At 45.5% G+C, this 14,724-nt stretch overlaps 1 protein-coding gene across 1 annotated transcript in view; it reads left to right on the top strand.

Annotated features, from left to right (window-relative positions):
- Positions 1–1,197: 1,197 nt before the first annotated feature.
- The window catches only part of LOC129553672 (uncharacterized), a 197,641-nt gene continuing 184,114 nt past the window's right edge, over positions 1,198–14,724 (top strand). Inside the window, exon 1 of the mRNA XM_055422436.2 lies at positions 1,198–1,462. The gene's annotated coding sequence lies outside the window, so the exon portion shown is untranslated. The remainder of the gene's footprint in view (positions 1,463–14,724) is intronic.

Genomic DNA, 14,724 nt, shown 5'->3' with positions numbered 1-14,724 from the left:
CACAGTTTGTTTGGAACACAAACTTCATAGTCTACACTTGGGGGAAAAAAAGAATGCTTAATACTGTTGAGGGGGAGGGTTCCAGATGGGAAAACAAGCACTGTTTTAGCAATGTCGACTAAGAGCCAAATCTGCTGCTGCTAAGTCACTTTAGTCGTGTCCGACTCTGTGCGACCCCACAGACGGCAGCCCACCAGGCTTCCCTGTGCCTGGGATTCTCCAGGCAAGAACACTGGAGTGGGTTGCCATTTCCTTCTCCAGTGTGTGAAAGTGAAAAGTGAAAGTGAAGTCGCTCAGTCGTGTCCAACTAGTAGGGACCCCATGGACTGCAGCCCACCAGGCTCCTCTGTCCATGCGATTTTCTAGGCAAGAGTACTGGAGTGGCTTGCCATTGCCTTCTCCGAGAGCCAAGTCTAGTAATTCTCAAATTATAGTGAGCAGACATTTCACAAGGCAAGCTTGTTAAAAATGCAAATTTCTGCGCTCATCGCTCTTAATCTAACTTGTCAGCTATAGTGCAAGCTCTAAATCCTGAACAAACAATAAGGATTCCCCCAGGAATCTAATGGAGGTGGTCTGTGGACCAAAATTCGAGAAACTGGTGTAGGCAGCATTTTGCCAGAAATCATTTGAGTAGCTTTAATCTGGAAACTTCTCCGGAGTTTACTTGTTAATTGTCACAGGATCTTGGGGTTAAGGCTGAGAACACTTTTTTCCATCAAACAGGGCACCAAGGCCAGATGTGCTGTAGTGATTCACTTTGGAGTGGTTTTTACAGAGCCCGGTGTGTTAGGCAAACATCTGGGATGGGTTGGGTATTCCAACCTTGTCAGTTTGTTTCCTGAGGTCACTTAAAATTCATGCAGTCCCTCAGAAAGCAAGGCTGTCAGTCTGAAAGGCTATCAAGACCCTGGTAACTGGGCTTTAAAAAACAGCAGTTACAGAAAATGAGAAAACAGGCCGTCTGATATCTGGTCCGAGGAATAGGAAAGAGCCGCTCACAATTCGGAAGTACATTTTTTGGAGGTCTCTGTTCTTCTCTGCACCTTAACTTTTTGCGACCTGACAACGTTCCTCTTTCTCCTGAGGCCTGTCTCCTACTCTGAACGCTCTAGAGTCCGATCAAAGTGCCAGCACGCAATCTTTGACCCAACTAAGTAGCCAACGCCCTCTCAGAGGCTGGGCCGGATTCGAGCTTCTGCTTGCGGGGCGAGGCTCTCAGGCTGAGCCCCCTGCTGGGCTCCCGAGCCTCTCGGGTCTAGGGTCGCGGGCAGAGCACCGCACAGCGACCCCGCGCCGGGCAGCCCCGTGCCCCGGAAGCTCGGGCCCTCCGGCGCCGGGCTGCGGCGGCCTGGGCGGGCGCGCGGTGCGCTCCGCGGCCCGGGTCACCGCGTCGCTCACGACCGGTCCCCACAAGGGCCGTCTCGGCCTCAGGAGGCTCGAGCGTCGGCGGCCACCGCGGGTAAGCGCTGCGCGTCGGGCGGACACCCTGGAAGCCGGCGCGGGGCTGCGGGCGAGCCCGGGAGGGCGAGTCGGGGCCTCCGGCGGCTCCCGCGGCGGTCTGGCCCGAGTCCGCCGCCCGCCCGGGTTTCAGGTTCCGACGCTCGGGGTCGGAGCGGCTTCCCTCCGCTCCCTTCCGCCAGGCCCGGGGGCCCGCGTGGCACGCGGCGGGAGTGCCCCGGGTCGCCGGTTGTCTCCCCCTCCCCGCCCCCGGCCTCACTCTCTGCCCTGGCCCCGCCAAAGCCGCGTGCCGTCTCAAGGTCACCCCCCTTGCCCGGCCCGGCCCGGCTGCCTGCTTTCTCTTCGCTCAGCTCAGGGTTCCCGCTGGAAAACACACCGGAAGGGGGAGCTTTGGGCCCAGGGAAGGCTTTTCTGTCCACAAAGGCCCGCCTCCCGCGCACCTGGTTTTAATAAGAGCCTAGGGAACCCACTCCAGTGTTCTTGCCTGGAGAATCCCAGGGAAGGGGGAGCCTGGTGGGCTTCCATCTATGGGGTCACACAGAGTCGGACACGACTGAAGTGACTTAGCAGCAGCAGGGAGAAATATGGCCTGGGGTGGGGGGCCTGAGGGCTCCCCAAGAAATTCTGTCTAGAGTCAGAAAGAAGGGTGCGCACGGATCGCACGTGAGCAGGCGCACTCGCTGCACAAGGGTTGGTAAAGACCTCGTGCACTTTTCAACTTTGCGGCTTGGAGCAGATGTAAGATGGTAGTGATGTTAGAAATGGGATATAAACAACAGTGAAAAACACATTTATTAACATCGAGGACAAGAAGATCGCACAGTGGTGCACAATGTATTCTTTTCTCCCCAGTTTTAACAACAACAACAAAAGGCATATTGAAAACAACCCTAGCCCTGTCCTATATCTCCCACTTTCTAAGTCCATGTGCCCGCATACTTTTTACATAGTTGCATTTAGAGGTACAGGGCATTCTTATTTCAGATTCTAGAACAGGAAGGTTAATTACATCCTAAGAAAACAGAAGTCTTCATTAGTTCTGAGAAAAAGATCTCTCAATACATGAGCTGGAAGTTAAAAGATTGTATCACACTTTCAACCTATGTTATAAAAGTTTAAAGGATAAAGGACATGAAAGGCTTTGTTTGAAGACCCTTGTGAGACATGTAAATATATATTCACACACATTCTTTTTGCATCTTAAAGCCAAGAACAAATTTTCCAATATAGCACTTTGATCTTTGCACTCTAAAGAACTCAACTCTACCTTGTACTAGACTTTAGAGAACATTAATTTTTCAGAAAACATTTCTTAAACTCCCAATCAGCATTAAATCAGAGACCTTACAGTTGTACTGATGTTCCCTCTGCTTGGAGTGATTATTTCTTGCCTTTGCTTTGCTTGCTCGTCCTTATTCAGATCTCTGCTTTCAAAATCCATTTCCCTGCCCACCCTCACACAACAAGGATATTTTATTTCTTCAAAACACTTATCATGATCTGAAATTATTAATTTGATTATTGCCTGCCCTCACTGTGATAATTTAAGGAACTTTGCTCTTTTACTTGCTGTTATTAATATCCTAGAACCATACCAGCCACCTCCCAGGGTCTACCAGGACTCATATTTAGTAAATACTAAAAAAAAGAAAGGAAAAAAAAAGTTCAGAGTATAGAGCATTTGCCTTGGGAGCATTTGCTAAGTGAATATGACCCTCAAAGAAACATCTCTTGGCCCCCCTACCGCCCCCCCCAACACCTCCACCTCCTTTTCCCCTGGGTAGCTTGGGTGCAGCTGCTGTGTGACCCACTGGCTCTTCTAATGGCCCCACCCATGGTGACCCTCCCAGTCTCAGGAAGTAGGCCCTGGAGGAGTTGGAGCTCAGGCAGTTTTTTGGGGGCCCAGATTTTGGACTACAGAGCGAGTGGGATTCTCCCCCAGAGGCCTGGGACTGCTGGCCGCTCACAGCCCCTGACCCTTTTAGCACTTTCCTAGCGCTTGGCTGCATGCGAGTTTCCCAAGTTCACGGTGGGAGGTGCCCGTGAAAGATGCGCTGTTATTGTTGGACTCCCAGCACAGGGAGTAATTAGGGGAATGACATGTGCTCAAGTCGAGGCCTTTCCTTGTGGGCTGGGTCACTCACGAAGCCGCGCCTGGCCTCTTGCTGGCAAAGGCTGTGGATTCCTGAGGATTCCTACGTGGTTCACTTCTTGGAGGAAGCCTTGATGAGGAAGAGGCTGGGAGTGGGGGCAGAAAAGTTTGGAATTTCCCGTGGTTCCTTGGGGATTGATTGTTGTTGAGAACCACCCTGGGCAACACCACGGTGGAGTGTCTGGGTCTGCTGGCCTTTCCTCAAGGCCACTCTGGGCTCCCAGGGTCTGTCAGGCAGCCCTGCGCGTAGAGGGGTGGAGTTAGAGACCATAGCGCAGGGAGGAACCGGGGGGAACTGCAGTTGCACTCAGAGAAGCAGCTTTTACTTCAGCTCTGTGGTGCCCAGCGTGATGTTTGGCAGGTGGTGTATGTTTTTAATAAATGTTCATTCAAGTACTTAGTATGACAGTGCGCTTCAAATTGTGTTTCAAGCCTGGCTGTGTCGGTGGACAGGGACTCTGGTGGCCTACTAGGAAGCAGGCATTGTGTTAGTTGCTCTGCTGCTGCTGCTAAGTCGCTTCAGTCGTGTCCAACTCTGTGCGACTCCATAGACGGCAGCCCACCAGGCTCCCCCATCCCTGGGATTCTCCAGGCAAGAACACTGAAGTGGGTTTTGCCATTTCCTTCTCAGTCGTGTCCAAATCTTTGTGACCCCATGGACTGTAGCCCACCAGGCTCCTCTGTCCATAGGATTCTCCAGGCAAGAATACTGAAGTGGGTTGCCATTTCCTACTCCAGGGTATCTTCCTGACCCAGGAATCGAACCCAGGTCTCCTGCATTGCAGGCAGAGTCTTTACCATCTGGCCCACCAGGGAAGCCCTTAAAACCAAGGAAACAGCGGCCCACTTCCTGGGTTCAAATCCTGGTGCCTGTACTTGCAGACTGCCCCTTGGCATCTCTGTGGCCCACAGTCCTCACGTTTAAGAAGGAAAATGTTATCTACTTCATGGAGTGCTTATGATGGTTAAACTGGAGTAAAGTTTAGAAAGTACCTAAAGCCTGGCATATACTGCTGCTAAGTCGCTTCAGTCGTGTTCGACTGTGTGACCCCATAGATGGCAGCCCACCAGGCTCCCCCGTCCCTGGGATTCTCCAGGCAAGAACACTGGAGTGGGTTGCCATTTCCTTCTCCAATTCATGAAAGTGAAAAGTGAAAGTGAAGTTGCTCAGTCGTGTCCCGACTCTTCGCGACCCCATGGACTGCAGCCTACCAGGCTCCTCCGTCCATAGGATTTTTCCAGGCAAGCGTACTGGAGTGGGTTGCCATTTCCTTCTCCGCTGGCATATACTAGCGCCAGGGTAAGTGCTAAAAATGAAAAAACAAAAACTGAACAATGTGGGAAAGGTAACAGTTACCTCGTAGGGGAGAAAAAGTGTTGGAAGGGCACATTGGACATTTCAAAAGTAACTGTCATCTTTCTCTTTCTTAACCTGGGTGGGTATGTGGGTTTTGTGATGTGCTATTTTTTGTACATCTTATACATATTTTAGTAACTGCTGTATATATGATAAAACATTAAGATTGCACACTCTGATACACACAGGACCATTGAAGCATTAATTTGTGTGACCCATCTTCTTTTTGCACAACCTTATGAGGGAAGAATTATTTTTATTTCCAGTTTACAGATGTGGCAACTGAGGCCAAATAAGTTGCTTAAGGTCTGCATGCATAAATAGGATATCTTGGTCTTAAATCAGAGTCTGTGTTCTTAACTGCTGTGAATGGCTTTTTTAATGTGTTGCTGATATAACAAGTTGTATTTGCACTTTAAAAATGAAATTCTTTACCCTATCAATGATCCACTAGCATAAAATTGCACACTATGACTTATCTATGTGACTTGGGATAGTCTCAATTGTGTGAAACCAAGTCAAAATACAGAAATAAGTTGAATCCAGAAATGACTGATTGCAAACCTTCTACTTCAAGTTTTATGTTCATCAAAACTGCCTACTATTCTCTGTAGTTCACTTAATAATGAGAAATGCTAAAATGCTGTACATTTTAATTTAAAATAAGTGCATATAAAATGAGGTGCTACTTATATGTGTTTTATATACTCTTTATCTAAAAACACATATGAAATCTTTCCGTAAAACATATATTGGGATTCCATCTAAGATTTCCACAGAAGAAATGTCCAGGATGCAGGAAAAAGAATATTGACTATTGCTGGCTTAAGGCTATAATAGAGATTTAAGAATTTGATAGTGTGAAACAGGGCTAAATGTCATTCAACAGACATTTATTAAATGTTTTTATGTATAAAGCCTTGTGTTGGGCACTCAGGGAAAATACAGAGATGAATGAGACAGTTTGATATTCAGAGTTGTTTGTAGTCCTTCAGGGTGTAACGTGAATATACTATTGATTGTTTTGAAATGTGACACTGATCAAAGCTGATTGTATCATGAGATGCCAACAACTGAAGTGTTTGGGAGACTGCAAAGAAAAGATCAGTGATTTCACAGTGATTCTAGTATCTGAGCTGGACTTCAGAGTTCATTGAAGAGCTCAAATGGGGGGCTGATAAGAAAGCTTGAGACCTGTAAATAGTTGAGCTGACTAGAATGTTAGGTGGAAGATGAGACCAGGAGGACAGGTTGGAGTGAAAAGCACAGAGAGCCTCACTGAGGGGCCTGGCCTTCCTTAGCCAGTTGGCACTGGGGAGCCATTGAGTGTCCTGAGTGTAGTTGTGACATGCCCAGCACTTTGACCTGACCTTGAACTGTTCTTCTGATGGTGGTTGTTAAGAGGAAAGAAAAAAAGATGTGGAGACCAGCGAGGAGGCTTTTGGGATAGTCAGGTGGGATGATCATAAGGATTTCAACTAGCAGGATGGCAGGAAGTATAGGAAAAAAGAAGTTTTGATGGGAGAGGTGTGGCTGGAGCCAAATTTATAGTTTGAGGACTGATGGCATATGTTGGCCAAAGGAGAAATTAAAAAAAAAAAAAGACTCTGAAGATTTGAGATTGGATACTAGTGACAAAATAGAGAAGAGGAAGAACTCGTGACATTTTTAAATGATCAGGGGGTGAGGATGTGAGAAAGCTGGAGTTGAGATATCTATTCTGCAGGACTTCTCTGAGCCTTTACAGAATGTACCATGCATCATTTCCCCAGCTGGCCCCAGAAAGCCCCTTGCCTCCAAACAGTGTTTGGAAATGTATCAGGAGACCAGGCCTGCAAGGAAAGAGCAAACAGAGCCCTGTGGACCTTTAACAACATCAGTCCCACAGGATGGCCAGGTCACAGCTCACAGGTCACCTCACGTCCAGGACACGGGGTTCTGGGACCCAGGTCAGTGAACATTTGCCCCTCTCTTCAGGCTGCTATTCTGTACACTACTTCATCTTCCATTCAAAGTTTGATACCGCACTTTTAAAGCAAAGGGAAATTGCGGTATCAAACTTTGAATGGAAGATGAGTGAGAATTTCACATTTGTTCCTGACGGGCTGGGAAATTTGGGGGAGATTTTGAATTTCCTTAGGAATACCTTACTCTTCCTTCTGATGGGCTGGAAGAGGAGGAAGCCCTGTTTCTGTTATTCTTCCACTTATTTAGACACTGTTTTCTTTAGAACAGGGTTTTGAAACTTCATGTACGTGTTTGTTTAAAACCAAGTCATCCAGACGGACTCGTCTCTCGGCTTGCTGCAAGCTCTCCATGTGACAGGGACTTCAGTGTGCGTGCGTACACAGTCGTGCAGTCGTGTCCGACTCTTTGCGACCCTATGGACTGTAACCAGCCAGACCCCTCTGTCCAAGGGATTTTTCTGGCAAGAATACTAGACTAGGTTGCCATTTCCTCCTGCAGGGGATCTTCCTGACCTAGGGACTGAACCCTCATCTCCTGTGACTTGTGCATTGCCAGGAAGTGTCTTTACCATTGAGCCCCCTGGGAAGCCTGACATTTAGGGACATAGCCTATGCTTAGGCACTCAGTTGTGTCCAACTCTTTGCGACCCCATGGACCGTAGCCCGCCAGCCTCCTCTGTCCATGGAATTTCCCAGGCAAGAATACTGGAGTGGGTTGCCATTTCCTTCTCCAGTGGATCTTCCCAACCCAGGGACATGGTTCCAGTTAAATCAAAGGCTCCCCTTACCATAAAAATCATTTCCATGATTTTTAAAAAGCTAATTTTAAACATAAACTTATTTTAGTTATTTTAAAATGTCCAATTCAGTGGCATTAAGGTCATTTACCTTGTTCATCAACCATCACTGTTATCCAACTCCAGAACTTTTTCATCTTCCCAAACTGAAACTCCATACCCACTAAACAATAACTCCCCATTCCCACTCCCCACCCTAGCCCTTGGCAACCGCCATTCCATTTTCAATGAATTTAATCTCAAGGGACGTCATGTAAGTAGAATCATACAGTAATTGTCCTTTTGTGTCTAGCTTATTTCACTTAGCCTAATGTTTTCAAGGTCCTTTCATGTTGTAGCCTGGTCTGTATTTCCTTCCTTTTTAGACTGAATAGTGCTCCATTGTATGTATATGCCACATTTGTTGTTGTATATGGATATTTGGGTTGTTTCCATCTACCTGTAATATTAAGTTCTTGAAGCAGTCCCGGCACAGGGCTTCCTTCCACACAAGTGGACAATGACTTTGGGGTTTGTTTTAATTATATTTGAGTTGATAATAGAAAATCACCAATCATCTCATTAAATCAAGATGTGAAACTGGATTCATTGAACTTTAGAGAAAAAATTCTTAGTCCCCATTTCAAGTGGATTTGGATAGCAGCAGTCGTGAACTTGCTTGGAGGGCTTCGTCCCAGGAGCTAACTGGTGATTCCTGGCAGGGGAACGTCCTTTTTGATTTGGAAGGGACCAGGGCTGGCTCATTAGAAGTTCTCCTTAGATCTTCGCAAAGCCTCAAAACAGTTGGGTAGAGAGATGGAAAAGTCAGGAGGATATTTGGAGATCCCGGCTCAGAAAAACGTGGAAAAGAATTTGGGTGTTTCCCAGGGACATGCTGCTTTGGAGGCTGCTCTTGGTAACTCAGTTTTGAGTTGTAGAGAATAGATTAGAAGAGGACTTCGGTGGAATGAAGCTTTTAAATTGTGTTGTTGAAGAAGTCTCTTGAGAGTTCCCTGGACTGCAAGGAGATCAAACCAGTCAATCATGAAGGAAATCAGTCCTGAATATTCGTTGGAAGAACTGATGCTAAAGCAGAAGCCCTAATACTTTGACCTGCTGATGTGAACGGAATCATTGGAAATGCTGGGCAAGATTGAAGGCAGGAGGAGGGGGGAGGACAGAGGATGAGATGGATGGACAGCATCACCAACTTGAAGGATACGAGTTTGAACAAGCTTCAGGAGTTGGTGATGGACAGGGAAGCCTGGCGTGCTGCAGTCCATGGGGTCGCAAAGAGTCAGACACAACTGAGTGACTGAACTGAACTTGGTGGAATGGGGACACATGGAAACTCTGAGCCTGGAGGTCAGCTCAGCTTCCCACACCATCCTTTTCTCCTTCCCAGAAGACTTTGGTTCAGAGAAAACAAAGTAATTTTGACTGAGCTATTAGGTTGGAATAGTTTCAAGGAAAATTTAATGAGGTTTCTTCCCCTTTTACCAGCCTCACAGAAAACAACCAGCTTTATCTTGTGACTCTACTGATTGCCAAATTGTGCCCTGTGGGGTTTTGAGGTGCTGCAGTGCACTCGCAGGTTGCTGTGAGACATTTTAAATTTTTAAGGAAAACAGAGCTATACTGTGCGATGCTCAAGAACCACTAGCTTGAGCTGTTCCTAGTTTCAACATTAGATCGTGCTGCAGTCCTTTAATGATATATCTGCGGAGCTGGGTTTTCGGTGGCTGCAGTGGTAAAGTCGGTCATTAGATAGAACTAGCGTGGAGTGGGAAATGGGGAGCAGCATCCAATCTGATTCCAATGTTTAAGAAGTTGTACAGTGTGCAGTAGGTGTATACAGTCCATGAATAAGTGATTGTGATCATTTAAGGAGGAAATTAATTTTTTTCAGTCTATCTGTGTTTTTCTTTTAAATGGCTATTAAATTACTAGGACATAACTAGTAAGTTGTTTGAACTCAACGACTTAACAAGTGTTAGCTGTTAGGTATTTCTTTCATTTCAGGGGTGCCATAAAAATTACTGAGACACCCCTGGCGCAACATATCAAGAGATTTTGAAAATCTTTGCTTTAGTACATCAGAAAATTCTCAAAGTTGTGTATTTACTTTTAGATACATCGAATATGGAGATGGAGATGAGATGAAAAGAGAGAGAAACACTTTGATATTTTTTCTAAAGTAAATAGCTTTATTTTTCAATTATAAAATTAATATGTATTGATTATTTAAAAAATCCAAAAAAGTACTGAATAAAAATAAAATCCTCCATATTACTACCCTCTTTTCTCCCCTCCCCTGCTAGAGATAACAGGTCATCACATCATGGTGGATATTCTTCCAGACTTTTACTTTTCCTGTGAATGTTTAAGAATGTGCTGCATGCATGCTAAGTCACTTCTGTCATGTCTGCTTTCTCTGTGACCCCATGAACGGTAGCCTGCCAGGCCCCTCTGTCCATGGGTTTCTCCAGGCAAGAATACTGGAGTGGGTTGCCATGCCCTCCAGGGGATCTTCCCAGCCTGGGGATCGAACCCGTGTCTCTTCTATCTCCTGCACCGGCAGGCGAGTTTTTTTTATCATTAGTTCCACCTGGGAAGCCCAAATAGATTTTTATAAAAATCAGACCATATTAATTCTCTTTTCCTTATTCCTTTTTAAAATTCACTATATTGCACCTGTCTTTCCATGTCAATATGAATAGAGTTGTAATCACACATAATGCATATATATTTATTTTAAACAGATTTACAAATAACACTTTCAAGAGAAAAACCTTTCTAGACAATATTATCGTAGGCTGATTCCACCGTTAACAGTAGCTCAACCATGCCCCCTTGTGGCCTAGTGCAATACTTAACATTTTTCTTCAAATCTGTGTTTAAGGCCTTGTATTCTGATATGGAGGATACAAAAATGAATGAAATCAGATCTTTTTAAGGAGCTTACAGTCTGTTAAGAGAAGATGAAATATATAGTTAAATAACTGTGAAAGGGAATAACATGTAATTAGGTGTATCTTGCTGCTGCTGCTAAGTCATCTCAGTTATGTCCGACTCTGTGTGATCTCATAGATGGAAGCCCACCAGGCTCCCCCGTCCCTGGGATTCTCCAGGCAATACTCTGGAGTGGGTTGCCGTGTCCTTCTCCAATGTGTGAAAGTGAAAAGTGAAAGTGAAGTCGCTCAGCCGTGTCCGACCGTTAGTGACCCTACTGACTGCAGCCTACCAGGCTCCTCCATCCATGGGATTTTCTAGGCAAGAGTACTGGAGTGGCTTGCCATTGCCTTCTCCGAGGTGTCTTAAGAGAGCTAAAATTAAAAATCCCATAAGAGGAAGGGGTTGGTTCCAAACGACTTCATGGCAGTAACAACAATGATAACAGATAATATTTATTGAGTGCTTATGAACCAGGAACTGCTCTTTGCACTTTTTATAGGAAAGATGGAATTTCTCTCTTAAGCTTTTAAGCATGGATCAAATCTTGTCTTAGAGGGTTGAAGAGGAGATGTAATGAGGGCAGGGGACAGTGCTCCAGGTGGGGGAACTGCAGGGAGTCTGTACTGAGAGGGGTGGGCCTTGCAGATTGCTTGGAGTGATGTAGAAAGCGACACTGGAAAGGGGCAAGAGCCTTGAATCCCAGACTAAGGAATGTGCTCTGAATTCTGTTGACAGGCAATGGGAAGCAACGATTCAAGTTTTTTGATCAGGGGAGTAATTTTATCAGAGCTGGACTTTGGGAAGATTAACTTTTCAGCAATGTGAAAAATGAGAGACTCAGGGCAGAGGGGCCAGTTTAGAGGCTACTGCAATGGTCCAGGCAAAATACAATACTACTCTGAAGAGGGGCAACAAAAAATGGAGAGGAGGGAATGAATCTGAGCTTGGTTAGAAAGCCAGCAATGATAGAATGTCTTTCTAGAGTTGGACATTTTTACTTTTAATATAAAGCAGCACAGTAATGGAGAAGGCAGTGGCACCCCACTCCAGTACTCTTGCCTGGAAAATCCCACGGACTGAGGATCCTGGTGGGCTGTAGTCCATGCGGTCGCTAAGAGTCGGACACGACGGAGCGACTTCACTTTCACTTTTCACTTTCATGCATTGGAGAAGGAAATGGCAACCCACTCCAGTGTTCTTGCCTGGAGAATCCCAGGGATGGGGGAGCCTGGTAGGAGGCTGTCTATGGGGTCACACAGAATCGGACACGACTGAAGTGTCCGACTTAGCAGCAGCAGCAGCAGCAGCACAGTAACATTTGGTGAACTTCGAATGGAGGTCTTCATACCCAGTGGGTTTATTTCTACATACACTAAACAGATTAATTGATCAGTATTCACATGTCTATTTCCTCCATCTCCTCCAAGAAACTGGTTCTCTTCAGGACACCAGGTAGACCACTTGATTCAGCCTCCCCTCTGGTAATTTTGGCAGGGCTCAGGTCCTCTGGTAGGGTACACTATTCCTAGTCATTCTCTAAGTTTGCGATGGTGGCCTAGTATTTGGAGAATGGTGTTACAAGATATTTTTTCCCCCAAGGAATATAAAACCAGAGGGAATCTGCTGAGCCTAAGCAAACGGGATTTGGATTAGACTTGAGGAGTGGAGTCTGAGGATGAGAGCTACCTGGAATTACATGATCTAGGGGGTAGAAGCACACTATTCTGTGGCCACTTAAAAAGATGAGACAGTTAATCATGATGATTAGAATTTAGTGTGTCTTCCAATACAATTCATTTTAATTACATTTATAAATGCTTATAAAAGAAACCCTACCTTTAATATTATTCATACCTAGAGCAGTGATTCTTAGAGTGAGGTCACTGATTCATTGGTGAGCCATCTGATTCTTCTTGATGGGTTCAAGCCTATCCCATAAATGTTGTTGTTGACATTGTGCTCAACTGCTCAGTCGTGTCCGACTCTTTGCAACCCCATGAACTGTAGCCCGCCAGGTTCCTCTGTCCATGAAATTTTCCAGGCAAGAATACTGGAATGGGTTACTATTTTTTCCTCCAGGGGATCTTCCCAACCCAGGGATCGAACCCTCATGACTTGTGTCTCCTGCATTGGCAGGTGGATTCTTTATCACTGGGCCACCTGGGAAGCCCCGTCCCATAAATGTTTAGGGTGTTATCTTACAATAATGAGTAAGATGCATAAGCTCACATTTACTTCTTATGAAAATAAAGATAAATGGATGAGACATCTTTCATCTGACTTTCCTGGGCTCATGTGGGCATATCCCTATGGAGTCTGATATAGAGAGAAGTGATTCTTTTGTTGTTGTTTATTTATTTACTTTGTTTTTGGCTGTGCTGGGTCTTTGTTGCTGCGGTACATGGGCTTCTCATTGTGGTGGCTTCTCTTGTTTCCGAGAATGGGCTTTAGGGCACCTGGCCTTCAATAGCTGTGGTTCCAGGGCTCTAAGCACAGGCTCAACAGTTGTAGCACAGGAGTTTAGTTGCTCCATGGTATGCGGGATCTTGCTGGATCAGGGATCGAATCTATGTCTCTTGCATTGGCAGGTGCATTCTTTATCACTGAGCCACCAGGGAAGCCCTGGAGAGAAGTGATTCTTTTGATGCTCCTTGTGCATTTTTCCAGTAACCAGTGAACATCTCTGTACTTCATCACTTTAGTTCAGGCACTCAGTTTTGTCCAGCTCTTTGTGACCCCATGGACTGCAGCACGCCAGGCTGCCTTGTCCATCATCAACTCCCAGAGCTTGCTCAAACTTATGTCCATTGAATCAGTGATGACACCCAACCATCTCATCCTCTGTCTTCCCTTTCTTCTCCTGCTTTCAATTTTTCCCAGAATCAGGGTCTTTTCCAGTGAGTCAGTTCTTTGTATCAAGTGGCCAAAGTATTGGAGTTTCAGCTTCAGCATCAGTCCTTCCAATGAATATTCAGGACTGATTTCCTTTAGGATGGACTGATTGATTCTCCTTGCTGTCCAAGGGATTCTCAAGAGTCTTCTCCAACACCACAGTTCAAAAGCATCAATTCTTTGGTGCTCAGCTTTCTTTATAGTCCAACTCTCACATCCATACATGACTACTGGTAAAACCAAAGCTTTGACTAGATGGACCTTTGTCGGCAAAGTAATGTCTCTGCTTTTTAACATGCTGTCTAGGTCAGTCATAACTTTTCTTCCAAGGAGCAAGTGTCTTTTAATTTCATGGCTGCAGTCACCAACTGCGGTGATTTTGGAGCCCCCCCAAATAAAGTCTGTAACTGTTTCCATTGTTTTCCCATCTATTTACCATGAAGTGATGGGACCAGATGCCATGATCTTAGTTTTCTGAATGTTGAGTAAGCCAACTTTTTCACTCTTCTCTTTCACTTCCATCAAGAGGCTTTTGAGTTCCTCTTCACTTTCTGCCATAAGGGTGGTGTCATCTGCATATCATCTGCATATCTGCATATCTGAGGTTATTGATATTTCTCCCAGAAATCTAGATCCCAGCTTGTGCTTCTTCCAGTCCAGCATTTCTCATGATGTACTCTGCATGTAAGTTAAATAAGCAGGGTGACAATATACAGCCTTGACATACTCCTTTCCCGATTTGGAACCAGTCTGTTGTTCCATGTCCAGTTCTAACTGTTGCTTCTTGACCTGCACATAGATTTCTCAGGAGGCAGTTAAGGTGGTCTGGTATTCTCATCTCTTTAAGAATTTTCCACAGTTTGTTGTGATCCACACAGTCAAAGGCTTTGGCATAGTCAATAAAGCAGAAGTAAATGTTTTTCTGGAACTCCCTTTTTCAGCAATCCAGTGGATGCTGGCAATTTGATCTCTGGTTCCTCTGTCTTTTCTAAAACCAGCTTGAACATCTGGAAGTTCACAGTTCACATACACGGTTCATGAAGCCTGGCTTAGAGAATTTTGAGCATTACTTTGCTAGCGTGTGAGGTAAGTGCAATTGTGTGGTAGTTTGAGCATTCTTTGGCATTGGCTATCTCTGGGATTGGAATGAAAACTGACCTTTTC

This window comes from Moschus berezovskii, chromosome 14 (assembly GCF_049115385.1).
Source record: "Moschus berezovskii isolate FMDL1 chromosome 14, NW_MosBer_1.0, whole genome shotgun sequence".
In the NCBI taxonomy this organism is placed as follows: Eukaryota; Metazoa; Chordata; class Mammalia; order Artiodactyla; family Moschidae; genus Moschus; species Moschus berezovskii.
The sequence above is the reverse complement of the archived record's forward strand: the minus strand, read 5'-3'. Positions and strand labels throughout refer to the sequence as shown.